The 12,500-nt window shown below is 34.7% G+C and overlaps 1 protein-coding gene across 1 annotated transcript in view; it reads left to right on the top strand.

Moving 5' to 3' along the window:
* The first annotated feature begins 5,313 nt into the window (after positions 1–5,313).
* The window catches only part of LOC145292354 (uncharacterized), an 18,525-nt gene continuing 11,338 nt past the window's right edge, over positions 5,314–12,500 (top strand). Inside the window, exon 1 of the mRNA XM_080138685.1 lies at positions 5,314–5,329. The gene's annotated coding sequence lies outside the window, so the exon portion shown is untranslated. The remainder of the gene's footprint in view (positions 5,330–12,500) is intronic.

Below are 12,500 nucleotides of genomic sequence, written 5' to 3'. Positions count from 1 at the left end.
ACCAGTCTGTATCTTTCTTGCCATAACCTGAGAAAAATCTCTTTCTATCATTGATGTTCTTCTGAGATAAAAGTGGCTTCTTTGCACACCTTTTAGAGGAAAATCCCATTTCTTTCATTCGTCTAGATATTGTATATCTAGAAACAGAATTTCTAGTCCTTGTTTTGAATTATTTGCTATGGTCAACATAAGTTTTCTTTCGATCCTTCAAAACAGTTAATTTAAGCTTGTGGTCATTCTCCAAAGTGGATGCTCTAGGGCGACCAGATTTAGATTTCTCTTTTACCAAGCGTTCGCTTTCAAACCTTTGAATAATTCGCTTCACTATAGGAAGTGATGTTTTCACGTTTTCCTTTCTTAAGACATCCAAGATCTGCTTGTAAGTCATTTTGGACTGCCTTAATCTTGCAATTCGGTTTTTTATATCCTCGCCAAGATGCGGTCTTACCATTTTTAAAATTAATTTTCTTACCTATTATATGCTATAATAACAATGATCTGCAAAATAGAAATTTTCAGTTAAAATTAACAATAATTCATGAAAAAATATTGAAAAATCGATTTCTTCCTTCTTTCACTCTTGGCCAATTTTTTTTTTTTTTGCTCATGAGTATATATATATATATATATATATATATATATATATATATATATATGTGTGTGTGTGTGTGTGTGTGTGTGTGTGTGTGTGTGTGTGTGTGTGTGTTTTATATACATATACAGTTGTTAGCAAAAATATTTGGTACGTTGGCGTTTTTTTTTTCCTATTTCTCAAAAACTATCAAGAATCAAATTTATACTCAATCTTTGAACAGATATTATTTATTAAAAACTAAAGGGAAATGAAAACATTTTTTAATAAATATTTATTAACAAAAATCAAATTGCCCATATGTAAAAGTATTTAACACATTTACTAATATTTAGTCGCATATCCTCTGTTCTGTTTTACAGCCCCCAACCGTTTTCCTAACCTGCTTACTAATTTATTACAAGCGCTTGCTGGTAGTTTCAGCCATTTTTCTTCACAAACTTTTTTAGTTCTTTGATCTTTTTCGCATCTCTTGCATGCACCCTTAACTTCAAAGTTTTTTTTTACAGGTTTTCGATAGGATTTAAGTCTACTAGGCCACTGTAGAATAATTATCCCATTATCATTTAACCACTTCATAGTTATTTTAGCCTTCTGGTTGGGATCATTGTCTTCCTGGAAGACAAATCACGGTCCAATCCTAAATCTGCAGCACTCGTAAACAGATATGTTAACAAAATCTTCATGTGTTTTGCTGCATTCATTTTCCTTTCTAGGATTTTCTATTCCTCCAACTCCATTTACAGAAAAAGCAGCCCAAAATCATCACACTTGTATCTCCTTATTTTACAGTGAGAATTGTATTAGATGGTTTAAATTCTTTGCATTTTTCCTCATATACATGAGGGCGCGTGTTTCTTCCAAAAAGCTCAATTTTAGTTTCATCTGACCAAACAACTTTGTTTCGGAAGTCATCAGAAGAAGGCTGCATCGCGTGGCTTTTGAAAAAAGATGGATACAGTTAGCAAGTCTGTGTGTACGAAGAGGGGCCAAATTTGAATACGTGTTCCCCGCCTAGATGTGGAGCAGTCGGTTCTAGGGTTTCTGTCGGATCCCCGCCCCTCTCCAATTCTACTTCCTTCAGCCTCTCGGCCAGCCGACTAAATCTTGTTTCCCTTATTAGAAAGCCTCCAAGCCCCCAACCTCCAAAAATAACATTTTTTGTTTCTTTTGGCCCCTCCCCCTCCTCTCAAAATTCAACCCAGCTTGGAGGAAATCAAAACAAATACTAACACCTCCCCCCACCCGCCCTCACCGTCAAATTTTTCTTTTCTCCCCTATTTAGGACACAACTCCTACCCCCTCCATTTAGAGACTGCCCGCAAAATCCTGGTTCGTTTACAAACCAGAGGGAAACGGGTGGTCTAGCATTTCAGATATGGTTGAGAGGGCCTTACTAACCGGGGTTTCCTTTTTTTCCCCCATGTCACCCGGCACAAGGGAAATTTTATTTTAAAAACAATGTTTAAATTGGGTTTAAGTAGAAAGACCCCCCTCCCACCACAAACACATGAATACAAATTTAAACGGGTAACCATGATTAAAGATGATGGCCGAGGGGAAAATCATTTACTAATTTCCAATAGAGACGAGATGGATAAACCAACCTCACCACCTCCCTTCTTTTTGAGTTGGCCTTGTGCCTAAGTTTTTTGTTCATTTTCCCTATCGTATTTTTTCCTGTGAATAAAAAATTTAATATCTCAAAGTGTAGTATCTTTTCCGGCAGCTACTACAAGCAAAGACCATATGTGGGGAAAACCTCACATATAAGACCTTAGTCAATGTAGGAGCAACCCCTTATACCAATTGTCACTATTCAGCTCCTCTACTCCAATAGAGGTTGGTCCCCATTTCCCCTTCACATCTCACATTAAAAATCGGCCATGTGCCCAATTTGCTTGGAGGGGGAGCAAATAAATACTTAATCAAAGTGTAGTATCTGTTCCGGCAGATACTGCAAACAAAGACCATATGTGGGGGCGACCCCACATATAAAACCTTGGTCAATGTAGGGGCAACACTTCATACCAATTGTCACTATCGAGCTCCTTTACTCCCCGAGGAGCTTGTCCCCATTTCCCCATCAATCCTCACATTAAAAATCGGCCTTGTGCCTAATTTGCTCGGTGGGGGAGCAAACAAATACCAACACCCACATATAAGACCTTGGTCAATGTAGTGGCAACGCTTCATACTAGTTGCCACTATCCATCTCCCCTACTCTCCGGGGAGCTGGTCCCCATTTCCCCTTCCACGCCTTACATTAAAAATCGGCCTTGGGCCTAATTTGCTCTGTGGGGGAGCAAATAAATACCCTGTTCTCAAAGTGTAGTATCTGTTCCGGCAGATACTGCAAGCAAAGACCCTTTTCTCAAAGTGTAGTATCTGTTCCAGCAGATACTGCAAGCAAAGACCATATGTGGGGGCGACCCCACATGTAAGACCTTGATCAATGTAGGGGAAATCCTTCATACCAATTGTCACTATCCAGCTCCCCTGCTCCCCGGGGAGCCGGTCCCCATTTCCCCTTCACTTCTCACATTAAAAATCGTCCTTGTGTCTAATTAGCTCGGTGGGAGAGCAAACAAATACCAACCCCACATATAAGACCTTGGTCAATGTAGTGGCAACGCTTCATACTAATTGTCACTATCCACCTACCCTACTCCCCGGGGAGCTGGTCCCCATTTCCCCTTCCACTCCTCTCATTAAAAATTGTGTGTGTGTGTGTGTGTGTGTGATAAGTGGTGAAATGACCTCCACGTAAAAAAAAAAAAAAATATTGCAGAATGCTATTAGTTCTCTGTGAAACTAAAAAGTAGCTGTCGCCGATTAATTCAATTTGTGTTAGCAGTCGCACGCTTTAGTATCGTCGGCGTGTGTACATTTTCTCGCGGTTTTCAAATCGTAAGCTGCTTCGGCCATGTCAATTTGTTCCTTAAATCGCAATAGGAAACACTCGAGCCGATATGTGTCCCCTCTTGTAGTAGTATTAAACTAATTTTTAAACCAAAAACGTAATTGACTTAAAATAGGAAGTCTTACTGAACCAGGCGGTGATTTCCGAAAAAGTCACCTGTGTGTGGGTGGGTGCGTTTTAAATAAAGAAATAATAAAAAGAAGAAAATCAGGAAATTTTAACATTAATTTTTATTTTAAATAATTTATTTTACAAAAATAAGTAATCAAATTACTTGTCCGTTTTTAGGAAAATATAATAAAATATCTTTGTTTTATTTTAAACAAGCTGGTCGCCCGGCGTTGCCCGGTCGTACAATACGCTTAAACATGATATTTTAATTTATGCAGATGGCATATGTATTATTATAGGATTTATCGTCTATTAAATATTATATATTACGAGGAATAATTTGCCCGGTGGACTAATTCGGAAAATTTTATTTTTTTTAATTTAAATAATAATAATAATAATAATAATAATAATAATAATAATAATAATAATAATAATGTCGTTCATCGAATTCGTCTGTGCTTTTTTACAATATCACGCCAGCTAATGTTTGGGCTTGACGATTAATGCCCTGGAAAAGTCGCTTTTGATTAATGTTTACTTTCAAAATATGAAAACGAAGAAATAATTTGCGGCGATTTTAAATGGTATGTCTTTTTATATCGTAAATTGAACTCATTAATAAGAAAAAATTAAAATAAAATAATGAGGTACATCCGGGCTTGAATAGAGGATCATTCGATCTGTAATCTCCAGATGACAAGAACTCTTCTTCTTTTAGAAGAAATGATTTGCTGAGATTTTATGTCCCTTGGGCGGTGTAACGTAAAATATCACACTAAAAATTCTTTACTTTTATCTATAAAAGACAAAGACTACGTTTAGGATCGGATTTTTTCGATTTTCGAAATAATTTTCTGAGATTTTTCCTTTGCCGGTGTAAAGTAAAATATTCCCGTGTAAAAATTCTTGCTTTCTTATTTATAAGAGAGAAAGAGTATTTTTAAGATCGGACTTTTTCGATTTTCGATATTTATTGGGTGAATTTCTGTACAAAACATATCTAAGAAAACTGCCAGACACATAAATTACCGTTGTATGAAATTTGCAAAAGATAGGCTCAGCTGTATCGGAACCTATGAGGAAGGAACTCACACACATACACACACACACACACACACACACACACACAAAGTTGCTTTTTTATAATGATAGATATAGAGATAGTTTCTTTTGCAAAAATAATGAAAATACGTGATTTGATATTTTTAGGAAAATATAAAATGTTTTTTGATCATAATTTGAAATTTTACAAAAAATAAATAATTAAATAGGCGGTTGGATTTTTAGTAGTTTTGAAGCTTACAGACTACGCTGAAATAACAACTTTACTGTTTAGAAAGCCATTCTTCGTATAAGTAGACATGCTTTGTTAATTATTCTGTACATCCATCTAGTTATCAAATATAAAATAAATAAACAAATTTGTAAACCTAAAACTTTCGCCGAAAGTCATATTACTAAATAACGAGAGGTAAATCTGAAACAAACCCGTTTGCTGTTGACGTCTAAAGCGGGTTTGTTACTCTTCTGGTTTGCCAAACAATTAATGGCATAGTTTTTTTTTAAGTGGGTGGGAAAAGAAATAAAAACCAAAGAACCATTCCTGGGCAGCGCCGGAAGATGCAACTAGCAATATATAAAAGCGAAAGCAACGTTGAAATTCCTTCCATTTTTCTACCAACGAAATCAGCACAAGCACCGTAAGTTCTCTGCCTTTTCCATTTTGCTTGGCGCACGTATATCTACAAGCGCTAATATTCTTTGATATAGTTTACTGGTCTTTAATCTTTTAGCAGGAACTAAATACGACGAAGTGTACGTATATTATCTTCATTTTTACCGTACATAGCTTTCTACATAATAACCTCCATTGGCATAAACTTAAAATTATTTTGGTACTAGTGCAATTATTGATCCGTGCTGAAATAACGTTATTTAGAAAGCCATTCTTAACATGGGGAGGGTGTTTTGTGCCTAGTCTATACTTTAACCTTACAATTTAATAAAAACAGATATAAAAATATAATTAAACTTGAAAATAGTATTTAAAAATTGGGTGCTAATGCAGAGAGTGATCCGCGCTATTTTTTAAAATCATATTTCCACGTTTAATTAAAGTTTTATGTTTTTTATTCAATTGTAAGGTTAAAGTATAGAATAGGTACAAAACACCGTCACCTCCCCATGTTAAGAATGGCTTTTTAAATAACGTTATTATTTCAGCACGGATCACTCTCTGCATGATTACCAAAATTGCGCGGATCAATAAGTGCATTAGAACCATTATTTTATTTACTACGAAACATTTTGGGTGCTTATGTAGAGCAGGTACGTGGGGGGGGGTCTTTCTTTTTCATAATATTTTCCAGTTAAATTCAAGTTTTGCAGGTGAAAGTGCACTGGAGCCCACCCGAAGACTTACCTTGTAAGAAGTTAATTACGGGAAGGTTGGAAATAAGAAAATGCCTTTCAGGTTAAACTCCCCCAACCTCCCCATATTAAGAACGGCTTTCCGAATAAGCACACTCCGCAGGTTGGACAACCAGTTCACACTGACCGTCTTCGGGTGCCCCCTCCACCAGCGCAATACATTTTTGAATCTGTAAAAGTACAAAACTTACAAAACCCGGTCAATGTGACCTGGTTGTCCCGCTGAAGACGTACTTGCAAAAAGTTAAACCTCCCATGTTAAGAACGGCTTTAGAAATAAACACCCCAACGGCATTAGGAATACCCTTTGCAGGTAAGTCTTCAGTGGAACAAAACCACATTGACCCAAAACACCCTCCTCTCCCCATGTTAAGAATGGTCTTCTAAATAACATTATTTAGAGAAGGTACTGTACTATCATTTTTTTACACGAGCTTTACAGTTTTATCCATTTAATAGTTGATCTTTCTACAAAATATTTTAAAAATTGTAAACGTATGCAGCTTACAGATCGCACTATAACAATTCAGTGTTCTGGCGAATTAGTTATTTTAAAACACATTTCAGGTAGAAACTGTTACGTACTTACGTGCTGTGTAAAAATTAGAAAAAATTACAACTGATCCAGTAGATGTGCGAGATGTATTTTTAAAAAAATCATCCACAGCTACGTTTTGACATTGTTTTAAAAATAGCGGCCCTTAATAAAAATGAAGGGACATAACTCAATTTGTCATACTGAATTGTGCAACTCTTCCACATTAAAACATACGATAAAACTCGATGAGTCGATAAATTTTATTGCTTATAATTTATCTGTTGGATCATTTTAGGGTGCTAATGCAGAGTGATCCGCGCTATTTTTTAAATCGTATTTCCACATTTAAAGTTTTGAATGTTTCTTATTCAATTGTAAGGTTAAAGTACAGAATAGGTACAAAACACCCTCCCTTCCCCATGTTAAGAATGGCTTTTTAAATAACGTTATTTCAGCACGGATCACTCTCTGCATAAGTACCCATTTTAGGTTTTAGAATTCATACTGATTTCGACATGATGCATAAATACGTAATGTCTTCACCTGAAATGTGTTGGTTTAAAGCGCCCGAATTCTATAAATCTTGATTTGGTGCGTATGCACTTATATTACAGTGTTATTTTTTAATTAGTACTTTTCAAGCTGAAATCAAGTTTTACGATATCTTTTCTGAAAATATTAGGTGAAATTACAGAATTACGAAACCCCCTTTCCCCCTTGTTAAATGGTTTTCTAAATGATTTTAGCACAGTAACATACGTGTAAGTACCCTTGTTTTTTATGAGTTAGTGTTAACTATTCTGAACATTTACTCATTATTCTATTTCTTTTCCATATTCAATTCAACCTCCCATTTTTAATTGATTTGTTTTGCGAAAGAGATGGTAATGTTTGATATCGTTTCACTTCAGCATTTTGTAAATACTATTTCAATATTTGGTGCTAATGCAGTGATCCGCGCTATTTTTTAAATCGTATTTCCAAATTCAATTAAAGTTTGTTTTTTTATTTAATTGTAAGGTTAAAGTACAGAATAGGTACAAAACATCCTCCCCATGTTAAGAATGGCTTTTTAAATAACGTTATTTCAGCACATATCACTCTCTGCACGAGTACCCAGTATTTATGTGGCCATAAAATTTTACAATTTTAATTCCGATACAAATAGAAATCTTAAAAGTTTTAAGATTCGTATTTAATTTGCTTAAGTCATTTGTGTTCTTTCCATAATGAAGTTAAGGTGCTTATACAGAACAGACAACCCAAGAATTTTAGTACTTACTGATTCCGGAGTCTTTGTGTACGTAACGACCTGAACTTTTTATTTTCAAATTGTATTTCTCGATTGCCTCAAAACGTTTTTTTTTTTTTTTTTTTCTGTAATGAAAATTGCAAATGGAGTCTGGCGCCGATAAACTTTTATTCGTTTTATTTGAGGATATTTCGAATAGGTTCCCAGCGATTTTCAGTCGTGCACGTGCATGGTCAAAGCGTCAACAGTTTACACTACGAACTGAGATTATCAAATCCAATTCTTTTACCGATTTCGCAGATTATTTTAATCAATTAGAAAACCTCGATGCTGGTGCACTTATTGAACCGCGCTATTTTTTAAAAAGTATTTTCAAGTTTAAAGTTTTACGATATCTGTTTTTATTAAATTGTTAGGTGAAAGTACAGAATAGGTACACAACACCCCCGTCCCCATGTTAATAGCTTTCTTAAAGTACTCAGTGATCCGTGCTGAAATAATGTTATGTAAAAAGCCATTCTTAACATGGGGAGGGAGGATGTTTTGTATCTATACTGTACTTTAACCTTACAATTGAATAAAAACAAAACTTTAATTAAACGTGTAAATACGATTTTAAAAAATAGCGTGGATCACTCTCTGCATTAGCACCTAAATGTTAAGCATGGCTCAATAAGTGCATGAGTACCAAAACCTTATGGTAGGTACTTATGCAGAATATGCCCCGCGCTATTTTTTAGGGTGGTTCTATATTTATTGACCCGCGATTTTCACGCTGTTGGCTCGAGCTCGCTCAACAGCTGTCTTTCCGACAGATGGTTGGCCGAGCGTTCTTCAATTTTTTTTTTTTTTTTTGTCTGGTTTTAGCTAAAACAATTCTATGAAGGCTACTTTTTAATAAATTGGAAGAAATAAAATTAATCGCGAGAGTTAGGGTTTACGGTTAGTTTTGTTTGGGTTTTTACTTATGCACTGTTACCGTGCTGAAATAACGTTATTTAAAAAGCCAAGTAAGTTTTTACTTTCCATTTTAATCGCCTTTAAAATGACTTCTGTTTTCAAGTATGCTGAAAACGAATATCGCATTTAAATTTTCTGCAAAAATATGCAGTTGCGCGTATAACATAAGGAATTATATTGCTTAATATGCGAAAAACTACTTGGTTGCGCAAAATCTAAATGCGCTATTAGTTATCAGCAAACCGTAAAACCTGTAAATGTCATTTTAAAAGATATGGTGAAAAGTAAGCAAAAATTTACCGAAAGCCATTCTTAACATGGGGAGAAAGGGTGTTTTTAATAATTCTGTACTTTCACCTCTAATAAGTATAAAAATGTAATTGAACTTACCGTGCTATTTTTTTAAATAGTATTTAACATTAGTGCATTAGCACTGTTGAGTTAGATACATGTTTGTAATTTGATTGCATTTTCATTTTTCCTGTTATAATTTTTTTCGTGGCGGTTTAACGCTTCGTGATCGGTCGTTTGCGGTTATTCCCGTCAATGGCCGAGCATATCCGGGAAACTTCGTGAAATCCCCTGAAATCCCCTGATCGGTAAATGCAGAAATAGCTTTTTTAGGTAGCATTTAAGTTAGGTAGGGTATCAATTTGCAGTGCTAATGCACTTACTGATCCGCACTATTTTTTTAAATCGTATTTCCAACTTTAAAGTTTTAAGACGTTCATTCAATTGTAAGGTTAAAGTACAGAATAAGTACAAAGCACACTCCCTTCCCCATGTTAAGAATGGCTTTTTAAATAACGTTATTTCAGCACGGATCAATGAGTGCCGAATTTGCTAAGTGGAAGTGCAGAACAGTTAAAAAGCCCACTTGTTTGGAGAATAAATTTAAAATGTTATTTTAGCACGGTCCATATTCTGCTTAAGTACCCAGTTTTATCGTAATAAAAGTTTAGACTTTTTTTTTCTTTTTTTTGGTTTTTTAGTTTTTTTGGTTTTTAGTTTTTTGGGGTTTTTTTTTTGTTTTTTTGTTTTTTTGCATATAAAAAACATTCTCGTGTAGAAGTGAAAGGGTTTTAATTGACCCTTTCGCAAATATCCAGAATTGTATCAAAGTTCAAAAACACGTCTTTACTTTAAGCTACATCATTTCCTCCTTTACCTTCTAATATTTCATGTCTTCACCAAAGTTGGCCTACTTGCAAGCTTATCTCCACCCCTGCCCTCCCCCCTCCCAAAAAAACTTGACCATTTCTAAATGATGTACTGGCCATGCTTTTGCTTACCACTCAGCTCCGCCAGGAAGAATACCCAAATGAACCTGAAGGCATTCATTTGCCCATGAAACTAGGAACGAACAAAATTCGGTAACACCCCTAACTTAAATATCTAGCTTCTAAATAGTATGCCTTGGAGTTTCACACTACTTTCGCTACCAAAAGAAAATCCAGTAAATTAAATCATTTCCACTTCTGTACGTTTTCGGGGGTGCTGAAAACGGAAATAACATTTAAAATTACGCCAAATGAGTAGTTTCCAAGTTAAAAAAATGTTAGTGGCAAAAAAGTGGGGGGGTCACTTTTCTATGATTTAACATAAAATGGGCACCCACTTTTATGGCCAAATTTTTGGGGGGCTCAACGTACAATGAACACAATTTAACGTAATATACCACTAACGTTTAAAATTCCAGGAAACAAGTAATGGTACTCATGCACTTATTTATCCGTGCTGAAATAACGTTATTTAAAACGCCATTCTTAACATGGAAGGGGAAGGTGTTTTTTATCTATTCTGTATTTTAATCTTACAATTGAATAAAACAAAACTTTAATTAAACTTGGAAATACGATTTTAAAAATAGCGCGGATCACTTTGCATTAGCACCCAAGTAGTTTCCAAGATATGAAGAAAAGCACCCACTTTATGACCATTTTGGAGGGGGGCGCCTGCCCCTCCACCGCCTCCTACCAAATGTGAACAGAATTGTGAAATATTAAACGGTTCTTCTGCTCGGTTAATGTCAGCGCGTTACTCAAGCTAAAACGGTTTATTAAATTGCAGGAGCACCTGTTAAAAGAACTATACAAGTTCTATAATTGAATATCCCCTCCAAAAAAAAGAACGAAAAACATCAACCGGCAGCCCCTCCAGAAAAAAGTGGCAGCAAAATGAATGCATTTCTTCATATCTTGGAAACTACTTGTTTCCTTGAATTTTAAACGTTAATGGTGATTTTAAAGGATATTCCGAGAGTGAAAATAAAGTCCTCCCCCTCACCCCCCTCAAAAAAAAAATAATGGTGGCGACAAAGTGGGTGCTTATTTTACGTTAAATTATTATTATACAAAGTAAAGTAATCCCCCATCTTTTGGAAACTAACATTTGTTTATATCTTAGAAACTACTTGTTTGCCGCAATTTTAAACGTTATTTTCGTTTTCAGCGCCTCTGAAAACCTACAAAAGTGGTAACTCTAAAGGAATTTTCGAGGGTGGAGTGATTCTTTATATTTACCGAAAATCCATTACCCTCTTCTGTGCAAATAGTTATTACAATTTCTGGCGCTTTTGAACCAAACAGATTTTTCTGAACTAAATGTAACTTTAGTTGGGTTAGGGTGATAAAAAAAAAACCGTTAGGCTTAAATTCTGTAGAAGTACTCAATTGGGCCAATTGCAAACAATGAAAACATGCTAAAATAAAGAGCTGGTCTCTTCTCTGTACTTGTGAAAAAAATATTCGGTGCTTATGCACTCTTCATGCAAGTTTTAACAGCATTTAAGTCAAATTAAAGTTTTTTTTTTATTGAATTGTTAGATGAAAATACAGAATAGTTTTTTTTTTTAAAAAACTCTCCCCTGTTAAGAATGGCTTTAAATAACGTTATTTCAGCACGATAGCATGAGCGCATAAGTACAAAAAGATTCATATATTTTAAATACATCGAAAACAGGGGCGTGAGTTATAGAAGCATTAATTTAAATTGAATAAAATACGCATCAGAAGCGCTTGAAAGCCAAATTATAACGCAATATCACGAAAATAAACAAATATTTTACTTGTTTGAAATTCATAATTTAAATATTTCGGAGTCAAACTCCATCCTCAGTATGTTTGCTTTCTCTTTCTTTCTTGCCATGTTGTAAAGTTGGAGAAAGTTTATTTTCGTAATATTGCGTTGTAATTTGGCTTTCAAGCGCACCTGATGCGTATTTTATTTTATATTGAAAACACAGCGTCAAAATATCTGTCACAGAACGAATTGTCATATTCCAAAATTTACGTAAATTGATACCGATTTTTATTTAGAGAATTATGCATTTATGTGTGTCAGCGGTTTTAATAGTACATTTTAGCCATTATACGGTTGATTTTTTATCTATAATTTGAATTGACTTGCCGTTTATTTAAAATATGGCAGATCAAAGCACATCTCTTTTCCTTGGAAAATTTGATTTTTGTGTTAAAGAAAACAAATTTACGTGATTTATTAGAATGACTTACGGTCTGTGACAGGTACGTACATGATTTTTCTGTGTTTTAATAAAAATTCCAACATCGCACAAAAATATTTGTCAAATACGGCGTTAAATAAATCGAATATAATCTTATCTAAACTAAAAGATAATCACAAAATAAAAATTAAAGAATGCATACACTTAAATACAAGATAAAATCATTTT

Source organism: Euprymna scolopes, chromosome 13 (assembly GCF_053919585.1).
Source record: "Euprymna scolopes isolate OS-2025 chromosome 13, ASM5391958v1, whole genome shotgun sequence".
Lineage (NCBI taxonomy): Eukaryota > Metazoa > Mollusca > Cephalopoda > Sepiida > Sepiolidae > Euprymna > Euprymna scolopes.
Note: the sequence above shows the minus strand (reverse complement) of the source record. Positions and strands in the feature narration are given on the sequence as shown.